Below are 17,138 nucleotides of genomic sequence, written 5' to 3'. Positions count from 1 at the left end.
GAAAAAGCACCTGGCTCCTGGCTCCTGCCATCGGATCAGCGCGGTGCGCCGGCCGCAGCGCGCTGGCCGCGGCGGCCATTGGAGGGTGAACCAACGGCAAAGGAAGACCTTTCTCTCTCTGTCTCTCTCTCTCACTGTCCACTCTGCCTGTCAAAAATAAAAAAAAATAAAAAAATAAAAAAATAAAAAAAAAATAAAAAAGATGGTTCTCTTAGCCAAGCCTGTTTTACTTGAAGCTTTTCAGTTTCCTAGGGGCTACACCCCATTAGTGGCCTCCCCCTTTTTTCAAGTTGGCAGGGTTCCCCACGAGGGGCAGTCAGATGTGGTGGCGCTCATTGATTTAATGTCTTGAAGTATGTAAATTTGTTTTATTAAATAAGACAAAATTAACCTCTGCAGATGCTAGCTATCATCAAAGTGGCTATTCAAAAAAATAATTCTGGCCGGCGCCGTGGCTCACATGGCTAATCCTCTGCCTGTGGCATTGGCACCCCGGGTTCTAGTCCCGGGTGGGGCGCCGGATTCTGTCCCGGTTGCCCCTCTTCCAGGCTAGCCCTCTGCTGTGGCCCAGGAGTGCAGTGGAGGATGGCCCAGGTGCTTGGGCCCCGCACCCCATGGGAGACCAGGAGGAAGCACCTGGCTCCTGGCTTTGGATCGGCGTGGCGCGCCGGCCACAGCAGCCATTAGGAGAGTGAACCAACGGAAGGAAGACCTTTCTCTCTGTCTCTCTCACTGTCTATAACTCTCTCTCTCTCACTGTCTAACTCTGCCTGGCAAAAAAAAAAAAATAATTTTTCCCCCCATAGATAAGACCAAGGCAAACAGGTCCAGCCCAGGTCGCCCTTGACATGGCCTTGACCCTAGCTGTGATGGAGCCCAGCCCGTGTGCGTGTGCCCAGGGAACAGCACCCAGATGAAGGGAGACCGAGACTGGCCAGCAGGCTGGGCACGGCCGAGACGTCTGCCCCTCTGGCCAGGAAGGGCAAGCACCCCACGGTCCTGAGTGTGGGAAACTGAGTCCTGCCTTTCTCTCTGAGACCTCTCAGTGCCTTTTCTCCACGGGGAGTCCACACGGCACGGCCGTGCGTGTGAGCGGGTGCTCCTCCCGGCTGTGGGGAGGTGTCTCTCTGACAGCTGCCCCTGCCCACTGTCTCTGCGCTCGGGGCCTGTGCCACCCCGATGGCGTGCTCGTCGTCCCGTGTTTGGCTCTTGTGGTCGCCTCCTGGGCTCGAGCCTCAGCTTCACCCTCCAGACTTTCCGTTACAAGTTTGACTTCTGGGCCACGGAGCGCCTTTGCGTTCCTCGTGAGTTCTCTCGCTGTGTTTGCTTCATGCCTGGACTCTTTTCTGATTTCTCGAATGTTCTGTTTTCTAGGAAGTATTCTTCTCCCTGTAGTTTCTATTCCATGGACGAACATGACATTTCCCCACAGCTGGGGCACCCACGGATGCCCAGGGCTCAGGCTCTCCGTGGCCCACCGGAGGTCCTTGTTCTTTAAGGACCTGGTCTTCCCGCTGTGGGGTCCCCGGGGAGCCCAGTTCCCAGGCCGGAGCCCTCTGGCCCTTTGAGAGAGCGCCCAGGCGGCCGCATCTGCCGTGTTTCTGGGGCAGTGGTGCTCCCACGGGACCCCACTGCAGGGAGTTAACAGAGGGGCATTTCCTGCTGTGACCATAGGTCCCTACCTCTCAGTCCGCCGTCCTCTCTCCTTACTGTCTGGCCCTTTGCTTGGACTCTGTGCCAACAGCACCAGCACAGGTCACTTGGAGCACAGGGGTGTATGGGGCAGGGCTCTGCCAGGACCAGGAGAATGGGATCATTGAGTGGTCTGTCATCCTGACGCCTCCAGGAGCAGATCTTGACACTGCGATATCAAAAATGCATTGTGGGGGCCGGCGCTGTGGCGCAGTAGGTTAATCCTCCACCTGTGGCGCTGGCATCCCATATAGGTGCCGGTTTGAGTCCCAGCTGCTCCTCTTCCGATCCAGCTCTCTGCTATGGCCTGGGAAAGCAGTAGAAGATGGCCCAAGCCCTGGGGCCCCTGCACCCACGTGGGAGACCCAGAAGAAGCTCCTGGCTCCTGGCTTCGGATCAGTGCAGCTCTGGCTGTTGCGGCCACTTGGGGAGTGAACCAACGGAAGGAAGACCTTTCTCTCTGTCTCTTCCTCTCACTGTCTGTAACTCTACCTTTCAAATAAAAACAAAATAAAACGAAACAAAAAATAGATAGGCTGCCTCTAGGTTATTGATAAGATTGTAGTTTGTCTATGTCCCACATATGATTTAGGCCAATACCTGGATTAATGTCAAGATTATAACTGATATTGTTAAGATTATAATTGATATTAGTTTTGCACAGGCTTTAGGTCAGCTTGACCCCAGTAACCATGTACTCCCCCTGATCCTAGCAACCATGTATTTCCCCCTCCCACTTTTTGTGGTTTTACTTATTTATTTATTTTTGCCTTTATAAACCCTGTTACTTTGGGCTTTGGGGTCAAGAGTTCCTTAGGGTGTGAGCCGGCTCTCTACCACTGGCAATAAAAGACCGTCAAATTTTATTAACGTGTGCTGTCCCTCTGTTTGCCCTCGCTCAGGTACAACAGTTTCTGGGCCTGCTAGCCATGGCAGAAGGCGCAAAGCAGCAGGGTTAGAAAATGCCGGGATGCAGCTAATTAACCAGCCGGGCAAGTTCCCCGCACAACCCGCCATGACACCTCTGCCGTCCTCCGCAAAGCCTGGGCAGAGCTCTGCCTTCCTTTGATGTGGTTATTCCACATGCGTGGCTCCCAGCACTCGGGGGCTGGCCTGTAGTGGGGGATGGGGTCTTTGTGCAGGCCAAGCCTGGTTGTGGCGTTTGTTTGGAGGGCCGGTGTGTGTGTGTGTGTGTGTGTGTCCTCCGAAGGTTTATTTTTCCAGACAAGCGGCTGTTCTCCTGCATTAAAATAATAGCCTAATTAATTTTAATATTCGCCTGACTGTGCATCTAAGTCGGTTGGAGGATGTGTCACGGGAGGAAAATACTAATAGGAGATGTGCCAATTTGCAGTTTAAGTAAGGCTGTGTCTAATAGGAGCTGGAGAGCTTTGTATTAACCCCCGCAATGAGCAGACTCTGTCTTGGCAGCTGATTACCTAAGCGAGCACCAGCTACACTCACCGGGCCTATTGAGATTCCAATCATTTCCACACACCATTCCCACCTATATAATTGTCAACTGGTCCTTATCATTATTTATTATGCAAAATTGAATTTTTTTGAAGCGTGAAGAATGAAGTAATTTCGTATGCAAACAGTTAAAACTCTCATGTGTATTCTGATTACGTACGTGTTGATAAATTCACTTATGATGAGTGACAGTGTGAGATTTTGGGGTCGGATCGGTCAATCTGTGGCAGACACTGATGAAAATGATAAACCAAATGCCAGAAGTGTCCCCGGCCCATCTTGGGACGGAACGTGTGAAATGCCAGTGTGTAGCCCACGTCTATTAATAACTAAATATGATTGTGTGTAATGACCAGAGATTCTTTCTGGTGATTGAAGTATGATTTTTTTTTTGATCTTCCAGATGTTGCTGCTTAGAAATTCATATTGTTCTTTCACTGATAAATGCATAATGACCTTCTTAAGCCTTCTAACTGTTAAAACCCCTGTTATTCTGAGCAGCTAGTCAAGCTGTGGCGGGGGCGGGGCGGGGAGAGGGGTGTGCCCGTTTCTTCCCTGTATTAGGCTGAGGTTCTGTCCTTTGTCATAAGCCCCCTTTTCTCCCATTGTATCCTGCTTCCTTTAGGGCGAGGCCCTGTGGGCGGAGCTGATAGGGCGCTGGCCTTGGTCCAGGTGCAGGTGCAAAGACCTGGCGTTTTGTTTAAGTTGTTGCCATGGGCCCGAAAGGCGCAGGGCAGCAAGAGGGTCCAGAGCAAAAGGCAAAAAAGGGCGGACGTCTACAGGCCTTTAGTCCACTTCCAAAGGAGAGAGGGTAATTACCCTGATTGGCCGTGGGCTCAGGTAGGGGCATGGGGTCACACAGGGGCGTGGTGAAGGCGTGGTCCTCCAGCTCACAAGCCTGGTCCATTTTATCTTTCCCCCTTCAGAGAAAGACGGAGTGGGAGGTTTGAGGCTGCTGGCCTCACTCATGAGGAGGGAGGCCAGAAGGGATCTGTTCTAGGAACTCTCCAGGGAGCCCTGGACCCACAGCTGCCCTGGGCAGGGAGAGGCTCACGCAGGTCGGGCATGGCGGCTCCCCCCTCAACAGGAGGAACGGAGCTGATTCCAGGCCTCAGAGAAGCACAGGGGAATGATGCTTTTATTTTACTTTATAAAAAGATGTACTTATTTATTTTAATTTTTTATTATTTATTTATTTATTTATTTTTTGACAGGCAGAGTGGACAGTGAGAGAGAGAGACAGAGAGAAAGGTCTTCCTTTACCGTTGGTTCACCCTCCAATGGCCGCCGCGGCCGGCGCACCACACTGATCCGATGGCAGGAGCCAGGTGCTTCTCCTGGTCTGCCATGGGGTGCAGGGCCCAAGCACCTGGGCCATCCTCCACTGCACTCCCTGGCCACAGCAGAGAGCTGGCCTGGAAGAGGGGCAACCAGGACAGAATCCGGCACCCCGACTGGGACTAGAACCGGGTGTGCCGGTGCCGTAGGCGGAGGATTAGCCTATTGAGCTGCGGCGCCGGCACTCATTTATTTTAAAGGTAGAGTTATAGAGAGAGGGACGGACACACACACACACACACACACACATGGATCTTTCATCCACTGGTTCACTCCCCAAATGGCAACAACAGCCAGGGCTAGGCCAGGCCAATGCCAGGATCCAGGAGCTTCTTCCAGGTTTCCCACGTGAGTGCAGGGGCCCAAGCACTTGGGGGATCCTCCACTGCTTTCCCAGGTGCATTAGCAGGGAACTGGGTCGGAAATGGACCAGCGCTAGGCATCGCAGATGGCGGCTTTACCAGCTATACCACAGTGCTGGCCCCAGCATCTTTTTTTATGGCCAAAAAAGTTTCCATCATATGTGTATTCTATGTTTTACTTACCCATTTCTAGGTTGATGGAGTTGTTTCCACATTTTGACTGTTATGACTAATGTTACTACCACATTGCTGGGCAGGTTTCTGTGTGGAGGTCTGTTTTTCATCTCTCTAGGGTGTGTGCCTGGGAATAACCACGCTGGATCATGTGGTAACTATTTAACCCCCCCCCCTTTTTTTTTTCTTTTTAAAAGATTCATTTGTTTTGAAGGTCAAGGGGCCAACACTGTGGTGTAGTGGGTTAAGCCGCCGTTTGCAGCACCGACATCCCGTATGGGTGCCGGTTCAAGTCCCGGCTGCTCCACTTGTGATCCAGCTCCCTGCTTATGCACCTGGGAAAGCAGCAGAAGATGGCCCAAGTCCTTGGGTCCCTGCACCCACATGGGAGACCTGGATGAAGCCCCTGGCTCCAGGCTTCAGCCTGGCTCAGCCCTGGCCTTTGAGGCCATTTGAGGAGTGAACCAGCAGATGGAAGATCTCTGTTTTTCCCTCTCTGTAACTCTTTATTAAATTTATTTTATTTATTTTCAAAGGTGGAGTTACATACACATGCATGCAAACACAGGGAGAGAGAGAGAGAAAGAAAGAGAGAGAGAGAGGTCTGCATTGTGGTGTTGCAATTCCCTGATGCCTAAGGACATGGAGTACCTTCTCATGTGGTTTTGGCCATCTAGAAAATAGGATTGTCTTTTTATTATCTAGTTGTAAGCACTCCTTATATATTCTACATACAAGTCCTTTATCAAACATGATTTGGGGGGCCGGTGCTGTGGCACAGCGGGTTAATGCCCTGGCCTGAAGGGCTGGCATCCCATATGGGCACTGGTTCTAGTCCTGGCTGCTCCTCTTCTGATCCAGCTCTCTGCTATGGCCTGGGAAAGCAGTAGAAGATGGCCCAAGTCCTTGGGGCTCTGCACCCACGTGGGAGACCTGGAAGAAGCTCCTGGCTCCTGGTTTCGGATTGGCGCTGCTCCAGCCATTGCGGCCGTTTAAGGAGTGAACCATCGATGGAAGACCTTTCTCTCTCTCTCTCTCTCTCTCTCTCTCTCTGTGTAACTCTGACTTTAAAATAAAAATTAAAAAATCTTACAAAAACAAAAACAGAAACATGGTTTGGAAACATTTTCTCTTTCTTTGGGCTGTCTTTTCACATTCCAGAGAGTGTCCTTTCTAGCACAAACATTTTAATTTTGATGAATTCTGATTTACTTACTTATTTATTTTAAAAATATTTATTTATTTGAAAGGCAGAGTTACAGAGAGAGAGGGAGAGAGAAGGAGAGTGAGATCGATCTTCCGTCTGCTGGTTCACTCCCCAAATGACTGAATAGTCGGATAGATGGGATGCCGGCCCTGCAGGCGGCAGCTTTACTTGCCACAGCGCTGGCCCCCCAACATCCCCATGTCATCTGAGTCCCATCCTGGCCTGGGGTCCCAGGAGCCGGGGAGTGGGGGAGGCCGGGTCCTCTCAGGGTCCCCTGCAAATATTACACTTCCTTAAAAACGATGTAGAAATTGACAATCTCACAGGGGGCATTATCTAAAAATATTCTTAGCATCCGTGCTGGGGAGGGGGTGGGATAAACCGACTTGCATGTTCAGCAGCCCCTTTTCAAGAGTGTGCAAGAGATTTCTTGCTCACCTTCTCCCTCTGGTCATACGCAGACCATGGGCAGCTTTTCCTTGTAACCAAACCACTCGCAGTCAGCGAACAAGAGCTGGGCTTCCTGAGAAAGCCCGGGGGTGGGGGGTGAAGGCGACGGGATAAGCCACGACCTTCATGGAACTAAACCTGTTCCCGGCACTTAGAGCTGAATAAATATTTGTTGATTGAAAGAAGGAATTTATAATTATAACCCTCTGGCTCTCCTAGCTAATCCGGGAGTCCTGGGAAATGAGTCTTTGTGAAGTTTCGATCAAAGCGGCCTTAGATCCTTCTGGAAAAAGCAGGGATATAAATAACAATAAGAAGACGAGGGATGGGGGGACAGCAAGGCTGGGGAAGGAAGGGGCCGCTGTCCCCCACAGTCAGCAGGGTAGTGACAGGGTGCCCACTGGCTGCTCGTTGAGAGAGTAGTGCCACAGATCCCTGGGTGACGAGGCTCCTGGTGGAGGAGGGAGGGAGGCTGCTGGGAGCCTGAGACCACCACGCGTGGGTGGATCTCTGTGGACTGGTCTGGCTTTCCCAGAGGGACCAGCGCAGGACGCTGATGTCAGAACAACCAGGACAGACGGTGTGTTGCTTAAATTCCAGGCATCGAGCAGCCTAGAGCCCAGGGTGTGTTTGGGGAGGATGAGAAGGAGTTGAGGGTAGGGTGCATTTTTTTTTATTAATTTATTTGAAAGGCAGAGTTACAGAGAGAGAGAGAGAGAGAGAGCGAGGTCTTCCATTCTCTGATTCACCCGCCAAATGGCTTCAACAGCTACAGCTGGGCAAGCCCTAAGCCAGGAGCCAGGAGCTTCATCCAGGTCTCCCACGTACGTGCAGGGGCCCAAGGACTCAGGTCGTTGTCTGCTGAGCTGCATCGGAAGTGCAGCAGCCGGGACTCGAACCTGGACCCATATGGGATGCCAGCACTGCAGACTGCAGCTTAACCCGCTGAGCCACAGGGCCGCCCCCTGGGCTGCATTTTAAGCCTGGAGGGAAAGCCACCGGTGTGGTGATGTATGGGGATCAGATTTACCTTTGGGATGTGGATTAGGGAGGGAACAAGCGGGAGAGCCCACCCCTAAGTGATGACGCATGATGGGGAGTGGAGCGGAGGGCAGAGAGAAAGGCCACAGGATGGGAGGGCTGGAGAGCAGGGAGTGGGGGAGACAGACCGGGAGCTCTGGGCTCCAGTGTCCCTGTGGACCTCGCTGTCATCTATTTTGAGGGAGGGGTAGGATTTGGGGAGGAGGAGGTCAGTTGGGCCGCAGTGACTCTGAGCTGTAGTGAGATTGTAAGTGGAGGAGCCGAGTGCAGCTGTAGGTTCAGTTGGAGGCCAAGTGCTTGGGCATCGTCTGAGTGTGTATGGGCCTGGCGGCCGGGGACGGGGTCCGTGAGGAGCTTCGGGGGTGGGGATAGAGAGAGAAAGGGAGAAACACGGTCAGGCGGGGGCCCCAGGAATCTCTGTCCACATAATCGCGAACCCCTTGGGCTCAAGTAATATTTTTTGTAAACAGCTTCCTCCTACGTGTTAAGTAGGTTTGTTTGCATCTTTCTCCCAGTTACTCATTAATTTTTCACTAACGCGTCTCCTAGTTAGAGAGCGGTGCACACACGGGGCAGAATTCAAACTGGGCAAGCAGGAGGAGACACTCAGGGGCCTGCCCGAGGCGCAGCTGCCATCACAGGTGCCTGTTTGCCCTCCCCAAACCAGGCACGTCCGTACGTGTGCGTCTCTGCCCCTTGAACTCACAGAACGGCTGAAACAGAGACCCGACTTCTGAGCCAGCCCGAGCCCCAGCAGTAAGGAGTCGGCTCCTCGTGTGTGTTTGAGGGCAGAGCTTGTTGGGAAAGGGAGCGACTTCAACCTGTGCAGTTTTAAACTGGGTTGGAGTAGAACTTGCTTTGCTCCACACCTAGGCTCATCAGCGTGGGTTCAGGGACTCCTGGCCGCTGTGGCGAGGAGGCCTAAGTCCTCGGGGCACAATGGCGGGCAAGCAAGGCAGGTGGGAAACGTTGCCGGTTTGAGGGGGTGGGCCCGGGCCCTCTCTCAGCCTCTCCTGTGCCAGGACATTCAGCTCGATCGAGACTGCTTTGCGTCTGCTTAAATCGCTCTGACGGCTCCCTTAGGAGTCAATACACCCTTAGCCTGACATCCAGAGCTGTCCACATGTTGGGCTCAGCCTCTGCTTCCCAGCTTATCTCCCCCTTCCTCCAGCCTGGCTGGTTGCCGGCTGCCCCCTCCCACCCCAGGTGAAGCCCACTCTTGCCCCTGCCTGCCCACTGGGGACGTCCCCTTCACACCCCCTTTGCTGGACCTGGCTCATGGTCTCTGTTTCACCCTTAGCTCTTCCGCCTGGCTTTCCCCACCCAGTGTCCCACTGACACCTCCCTCACCCTCTCCCTCTCTCTTTCCCCTTCTTCCTTCCTTCTGTCCTGTTTTTAAAAAGATTTATATGAAAAGCAGAGCCACAGACAGGCACACACACACACATGCACACACACACATGCACACACACACAGAGGTCTTCCATCTCCCAACTCACTCTCCAAATGGCTGCAACAGCCAGGTCTAGGCCAGGCGGAAGCCAGGAGATAGGAACTCCATCCGGGTAACCCTTGTGGGTGACAGGGGCCCAGGCCATCATCCACTCCCTTCCCAGGTGCATTAGCAGGGAGCTGGATCAGAAGCGGAGCATTCAAGACTCAAACTGGCTCTCCCACGTTGTCAAGCCGCAGCTGAACTCCCTGCCCTAGGTTTCAGGACACCCCGGAGGCCTTGCCTTTCGACCTTTGTTATAACTTCCTGAAGTTTGTTTTACCTGCTATGCCTAGCAATGTTTTGTTCCAAGTGGTGCTTACATAATCATTCATTAAAAGGAAGAAGATCCCTCAGCTCTTTGGGAATTATTTTCTATTAGAGCAGGGTCTGTTCCCTCTTAGCGGGGACCAGTCTGAAGATGGGGTTCATTTTACAGGGGCTCAGAGGAGGAAGAGTGGGGCTGGGGGAGGTGAGGAGGGGTGGGTGTCCTGCTGTCAGGGCACCGTGGAGGGAGGTTGGCTGCTTTGGGTCCATCCAACTGTGGCATCCCATAGTGTCCAGTTGCCTGCTATCCAATGGATAAGCATCCCATAATTTTTTTGGGGAAAAATTCATTTATTTATTTGAAAGGCAGAGAGAGAGAGAGAGCGCGCGCGCTTTCATCTGCTTGGTTTACTTCCCAAATGGCCGGCGCTGGGCCAGGCCATCGTCAGAAGCCAGTGACCCCAGCTGGGTCTCCCACGTGGGTGTCAGGGGCCCCCTCCCCAGCACTCGGGCCGGCCGTCCTCTGCTGCTTCCCTAGGCGCATTAGCTGGGAGCTGGCTCAGAAGTGGAGCAGCTCTATGGATGCAGGTGCCAGTCACAGGCGGGGGCTGGGGGGGGGGCTGACCTGCTGTGCTGCAGCCCCTGGCCCCACATTCTGGGATATAAAGGAGGTTAAAGAAAACACTGGGGACAAAACCATGCAAATAGTCACATCCCTGTGCCTTCCTTAAGGGTGAGGGAGTTTCCCTGCCCTTCCCACCCTCAGGCTCTTTGTCCTTTGTTCAGTGTGCCTTTGGGGGTGGGGAGGGATGGAATGAGGACCACTCACACCCGGAGTCACCCCTTCTGTGGACCCCTTTCTCCTTTCTGTCCTGGTTCAACACCCTCCTCACCGCCCAAGCGACAGAAGCCTGGGGGACCCCAGGGCCCGCTGAGCCTCGCAGCACTGAGCCTGGCATTTGTGAATGAGAGCGCACGGCACCGGGGCCAGCTGCCGGCGGGGGTGGTGCTGGGCGCAGGGCGGGGGCGCCTCCCGGCTCCAGGCTTATTAACAGCATCAATCACTCTCCGTGTCACTTCCAAACGCTGGCTCCCTCGCCTAATTTGCTAAACCTAATTCTTTATCACACCCAGACGCTCAGATGAGAGATGGGGGTGCTAATGAGTGTTGGCTCCGGGCTCATCCCTGCCGGCCACTGAGTCTCCCTCCCCGGCCCTGCCCCAGCCCCACCCCAGGCCGGTCCTGCTGGCATTGGCCTGGTTTTTGCAGGCCCCAGCCAGCCCATGCTTCCTTCTTTGCACCCTGAGAGAGGCAGCTCCCAGCGGCCTAAGATCCGGAGGGAGTGTGGGAAAAGCCTTGGAGAGGCAGCCAACGTGCCGGCCGCTGCCCATTAATCTTGCCTCCAACGCTGCTGGGAAAATCGAAAGGCCGGAGGAGGAGCGGGGAGGGAGAGACCTCCTCATCAGCGGCATTTATGGTATTGACTCACATCTCATTGACTGTGTCAACACTCGCTTGCCGGTATAAATCTGAAACGGCCTGTAAAATCAGGAGCGAGAAGCAGGCGTTGGGAAGCGCGCACGCCCGAGGCAGGAGCGTGGAAAGAAGTTTCCTTTCCAGCCATCTCCACACCCAGGCTGGGCCTGGGGAAGTGAGGAACCGAACTCCAGCCGTCAGTGGGGGCAGAATTTGTGGTGCCGGGGCGCGGGTTTGGAGCAGGTTGGAGGAGCGAGCTTCCATGTCTTGGCAGAGTGGAAGTATCGGACCATGGGAAGTAATGCAAGTGTGCTCTTGCGCATAAGTGGGATCGTGGGAGCCAGCGCAGTGGTCCTGCGCCTCTCTCTGAAGGAGAAGTGGCAAAGGCCGAGCACGGTGGCTCCGACAGGCTGCTGGGAGGCCACTGGCCAGCTCCCATGCCGTCCACGCCTAGACCGAGGTCTGCATTAAAACGCCTTCCCCAAGCCGTGTTTCGGATTCTGTTTTAGAGGTGTACACAGAGCTGTGGCTATCCCACAGCGGGGAAGTGACCAGGTTGAAGAGGACACAGCTGCTGGATCCTTTTGCATAAAATGAGGACTTGGAAACCAGGCTCCTTCTGGACATCTGAGTGGTCAGCCAGCCAGGGGGTTGTCAGCCGGCTAGACACTCCAGGGACAGTCTGGGAGTTGCGCTTTGCTAACCACAGGACCTGGGCTAGCCGGGCACCTCTCTGAACCTCCCTCTCCTGTACATGACCTCAGGTCCCCAGTGCAGTCTTTTGATGCCAAGAGGCCGCCCTCTGTGCGATACCTTACTGTGTCCCCTAAGCTGGATCAGGACCCCAGGGGTCTCTCAGTGGGAAGCAGGTGTGGAAGGAAGGGGCTTCCCTAGGGGGTGGGGGGATGGTGATGGTTCCTGAGGGTCGTTCCTGTGTTAACGTGGCTCCTTCCACCTCACGGCTTACGGCTGAGCGCCTTCTAAGTGTGTCATTGGCTAGCTGTCATTTTACAAATCACACTTCTGTTTTGGGAAGAGTGACAGGGGCCAGTGGATTCAGCGAAGGCCACCAGTGTGTGGGCTCTGACGCCTCTCTCAGAGTACGGCTCTGTGTGCCTCATCTCTGTGTGCGCGTGTGCACACACTGCACACCCCCACACGCGTGCAAGTGCACGCACGAGTGTGCATGTGTCATGTGTGCATGCCTGCATAGCATGTGCATACGTGTGTGCACAAGCATGCAGCACACGGAGAGGGGCCGTGGAGTGGAGATAGAAGTGGACAATCTCTAAAAGATCTCCCAGACCTAAAAATCTCCTAAGTTATTAATTTTTTTTTGACAGGCAGAGTGGACAGTGAGAGAGAGAGACAGAGAGAAAGGTCTTCCTTTGCCGTTGGTTCACCTTCCAATGGCGCTGCGGCCGGTGCACCGCGCTGATCCGATGGCAGGAGCCAGGAGCCAGCTGCTTTTCCTGGTCTCCCATGGGGTGCAGGGCCCAAGTACTCGGGCCATCCTCCACTGCACTCCCTGGCCACAGCAGAGAGCTGGCCTGGAAGAGGGGCAACCGGGACAGAATCTGGCGCCCCGACCGGGACTAGAACCCGCTGTGCCAGCGCCGCAGATTAGCCTAGTGAGCCGCGGCGCCGGCCTAAATTATTAATTAAAAAAATAACAAATATCTATCGAGTGTCTCTTGGGTACCAGGCATCGTCCTAGGAGCCAGGAACTCAGCCTTGAACAAGGCAGACAGGTCTCACTCTCTGCCCCGGCCCCCACCCTGGCTTCTGCTTTCTCTTACCTCTGTCTGTTGCCTGCCCTCTCCCTCCCTCTTCTCCCACCGTGGGCCTGGAAGTCCTCGGCCCCCTTGCCTTCAGGCTGCCGACAGCCAGCATCCCCTATCCAGCATCCAGGGTTCTGCCCTCTGCCAGCTCCGGGTCCGAGGTCCCCAAGGCCGGCCAGAGGATCATCAAGCAAAGGTGACGGGGGCGTGAGGGGGCCGAGGGTGGCTCTGAGACCTGCCAACTCCAGGGGAGCCAGCCTTCAGGTCTGCCAACCCTGGGGTTTCCTTTCCATGCCAAAGCGTGCATGTAGCCATCTTCTGGAAGAGGAGGGGAAACTAACGGTTAGATTAAAGCAAGTCACATTCACCAGTGCGTGAGAGCACACGTGGCAATCGCTAACTCTTTTTATTTATTTATTTTTTAAGTATAGATTTTCTTTTCCTAAAAAATAGTATTAAAATTTTATTTATTTTTTATTTTATTGAAAAAGTGGAGGGAGGGCATGGAGGTGGGGGAGAGAGAGAGAGAGGGAGAGAGATTGATTTGTTGGTTCACTGGGTTGTTTCCCCAGGTGCCTGAAATGGCTAGGACTGGGCCGAGCCTCCTTGCAGGTTGCAGGACACAGCTGCTCCAGCCATCACCACTGCCTCCCGGGTGGCCTGTCAGCAAGCACTGGGGTCAGAAGCAGAACTGGGGCTTGAACCGTCGCTCAGATATGGGATGCTGGCACCCGGTGGCGTTTTAACTGCTGCACCAAACCCAACCCGTGCTTTTATTTTTAAAACCTTACGATGTGGATTGCTGCTCACTCAGAGTCATGCCTGCAGTATAGGTGCATGTTTGTTTTCATTATTATTATTAATTGTGCTTGCAATGGGGTGGCATTTTACAGTTTATGGGGGATTTCCATGTATTTCAGCCATTAACTTTTTTTAAAAAAAGATTTATTTATTTATTTCAATGACAGAGTGACAAGGGAGGAGACAGAAAGAGAGAGAGAGAGAGAGAGATCTTCCATCCGCTGGTTCACTCCCCAGATGGCTGCAACGGCCAGCACTGGGCCAGGCCAAAGCCAGGAGCATCTGCCGAGTCTCCCAAGTGGGTGGCAGGGACCCAGGCACTTGGCTCGTCTTCTGCTGCCTTCTCAGGTGCCTGGGCAGGGAGCTGGATCAGAAGTGGAGTTGCTGGGACTCAAATTGGCACGTCATTACGGGATGTGGGCATCCTAAGTGGCAGCTTAGCCCACTACACCATGCCTTGCCCTCGGTTTCAGTGTTCCATACGGGAGCCAGTTCAAGTCCTGGCTGCTCCACTTCCGATCCAGCTCCCTGCTAATGCACCTGGGAAAGCAGGGGAAGATGGCTTAGGTGCTTGGGCCCCTGCACCCACATGGGAGACCCAGATGAAGCTCCTGGATCCTGGTTTGTCGTGGCCCAGCCTTGGCCACTGCAGCCATTTGGAGAGTGAAACAGCAGTTAGAAAATCTCTCTCTTTCTGTCTCTTTCTCTCTCTATAACTCTGCCTTTCAAATAAATAAATAGATGTTTTTTTAAAAAACGAAACTGCTCGCGTCTCACATTGAAGTACCTGAGTTAGAGTCACAGCTTTGGCTCTCGACTCCAGCATCCTGCTCGTGTTGGAAGCCAGCAGCTGATCACTCATGTGGCTGGGTTCCTGCCACACACTCGGGAGATCTGGAATGAGCTTCCGGCTCTTGGCTTTGCCTCTGGCCCAGTTTCAGCCCTTGTGGGCATTTGGGGGAATAAATCCCTCTCTCTGTGTCTCTCTCCAATAAATAAAATAAAATAAAATAAAATAAAATAAAATAAAGGACAAGTTTGACCAGTTTCCATCTCTTGCTGGAAAACACATTATTCCTGAAACTTTAAAGTGGCTGGATTACCTTACAGCTGTAATTTCTGTTGACTGCAACACTCAGGAAATGGATTGCTTCGGTGAAACTAACATTTTAGGCAGTTGGAGATTACTCCGTTGACAATACAAACCTCATGAGTTTCTAAAGACCTAAAATGCAGATGGAGCTTTATTTCTGAATAGGAAATAAAGGCAATACGTAGGAACCACGCCGCTAAATCAGTTGTTTGAAATTCAAAGTATTGTCCACAAGGACAGTGTCAAACCGGTGCTGAGATCCCCAGGCAGGCTCATACAAACCTTGATAGTAGAAAATAAGATGGCTGAAACATCCGTAAGTGGATAAAACAGACTGCTGCTACAGAACACCCCTGACACCGGCTGTAGGAATTACTGTAGAACTCAGTGTCAGGGTTGAGTGTTGCGCGTCCAGCGTGTCCAGGTCCCTGGTTGGTCAGCAATACCTTGGATTGATCTGCAATACCACGTTCTCACTCTTTTTTTAAAAAAGCTTTATTTTATTTATTTGAAAGAGTTACAGAAAGAGGTAGTGACAGAGAGAGAGAGAGAGAGAGAGAGAGAGAGAGAGAGAGGTCTTCCATCCCCAGACGGCTGCAACGTCCAGATATGAGCGGATCTGAAGCCAGGAACATCTTCTGGGTCTCCCATGTGGGTGGGTGCAGAGGCCCAAGGACTTGAGCCATCCTCTGCTGCTTTCCCAGGTGCATTAGCAGGGCGCTGGACCAGAAGTGGAGCAGCCGGGACTTGAACCGGCGCCCATGTGGAATGCTGGTGCTGCAGGCTAGGGCTTTAACCGGCTGTGCCACAGTGCCAGGATCAGCAATACTGTGTTCTTCAGGGCATTTTGATGTTGACAAGGTGAGCTCCAGGTGGTGTGAGGGCTACATGCAGGTGGTAGGCGCCTGTACTTCCTGGAACAGAAACCCCTCAAGACCAGGCCAGGTATCACGGTGATATACAGAGGGGAAAAAATGACCTCCTGAGTTCCGTGAGGGGACCAAGCAGGGCCGGGGGGCACCACTCCCTGCCTTCAGGGAGGCTTAGTAAGAGGCTGATGTGCAATCAAAAAAGCAGGGCCAGGGAATTAGGTTTAACCCTAGGGAGGGAGGCTGGAGACAGGGAGATGGGGTGCTGGGGGGGAGGGAGGCTGGGAGTTAGAGGAGACGGGGTGCTGGGGGGGAGGGAGGCTGGGAGACGGGGTGCTTGGGGGAGGCTGGGAGACAGGGAGACGGGGTGCTGGGGGGAGGGAGGCTGGGAGACAGGGAGATGGGGTGCTGGGGGGGAGGGAGGCTGGGAGACAGGGAGACGGGGTGCTGGGGGGAGGGAGGCTGGGAGACAGGGAGACGGGGTGCTGGGGGGAGGGAGGCTGGAGACAGGGAGACGGGGTGCTGGTGGGGAGGGAGGCTGGGAGACAGGGAGACGGGGTGCTGGGGGGAGGGAGGCTGGGAGACAGGGAGACGGGGTGCTGGGGGGAGGGAGGCTGGAGACAGGGAGACGGGGTGCTGGGGGGAGGGAGGCTGGAGACAGGGAGACGGGGTGCTGGGGGGAGGGAGGCTGGGAGACAGGGAGACGGGGTGCTGGGGGGGAGGGAGGCTGGGAGACAGGGAGACGGGGTGCTGGGGGGGAGGGAGGTTGGGAGACGAGGTGCTGGAGCTGTCGGCTGCCTGCACCCCAGGCCCCGTTCAGGGGCTCGGTGCCAACGTGGTGGTGCTGGCGCCGGGCAGTGAGGGCTGCCTGGCGCCCAGGTCCCTGACTTTGGTTTGGGGAGGGATTTTTGTATGAGTCAGAGAAGCGTGAATAGCAAGCGTTCCATTGAGGAAGCCGAACACCCGTTCCATGGAGGAGTGGTTCCGTCTCTGGACGGCGCTTACCGTTTTATGGGGTATTTAATGAAAGGGGAGGTGTCTTATCATACGGGAAGGAGGTGGAGGTCTCCTGGAATCTGGCTCAGGTCCTGTGCTCCTGGCTACGACGGCTGGCGTGTGCGTCAGTTATCGCGTGCAGGTATCGTGTATGATAAACTGTAGGTCAGTTAGGTCAACCTTGTTCCCTGAGCTGCTGCACGCCTGGTCCAGGCAGGGGGTCTGTGTGCCCTTGGGGCCAGGGGAATCAAACTCCTGTCTGTAGGCCTTGTGTTATCTCCAGGTGGCTCTACTGCTTCCTTTGACTCCCCAGCTCAATACAGAATAAAGTTTTCAAAAATTATCTCCGGGGCTGGCGCTGTGGCGCAGCGGGTTAACGACCTGGCCTGAAGCGTTGGCATCCCATGTGGGTACCGGTTCCAGTCCCGGCTGCTCCTCTTTCGATCCAGCTCCCTGCTACGGCCTGGGAAAGCAGTAGAAGATGGCCCAAGTGCTTGGGCCCCTGCACTCAAGTGGAAGACCCGGAAGAAGCTTCCTGGCTTCGGATCCACTCAGCTCCAGCCGTTGTGGCCATTTAGGGAGTGAACCAGTGGATGGAAGACCTCTCTCTCTCTGTGTCTCTACG

Source organism: Oryctolagus cuniculus, chromosome 7 (genome assembly GCF_051225735.1).
Source record: "Oryctolagus cuniculus isolate XC-2025 breed Fujian yellow rabbit chromosome 7, ASM5122573v1, whole genome shotgun sequence".
Classification (NCBI taxonomy): domain Eukaryota; kingdom Metazoa; phylum Chordata; class Mammalia; order Lagomorpha; family Leporidae; genus Oryctolagus; species Oryctolagus cuniculus.
The sequence above is the reverse complement of the archived record's forward strand: the minus strand, read 5'-3'. Positions refer to the sequence as shown.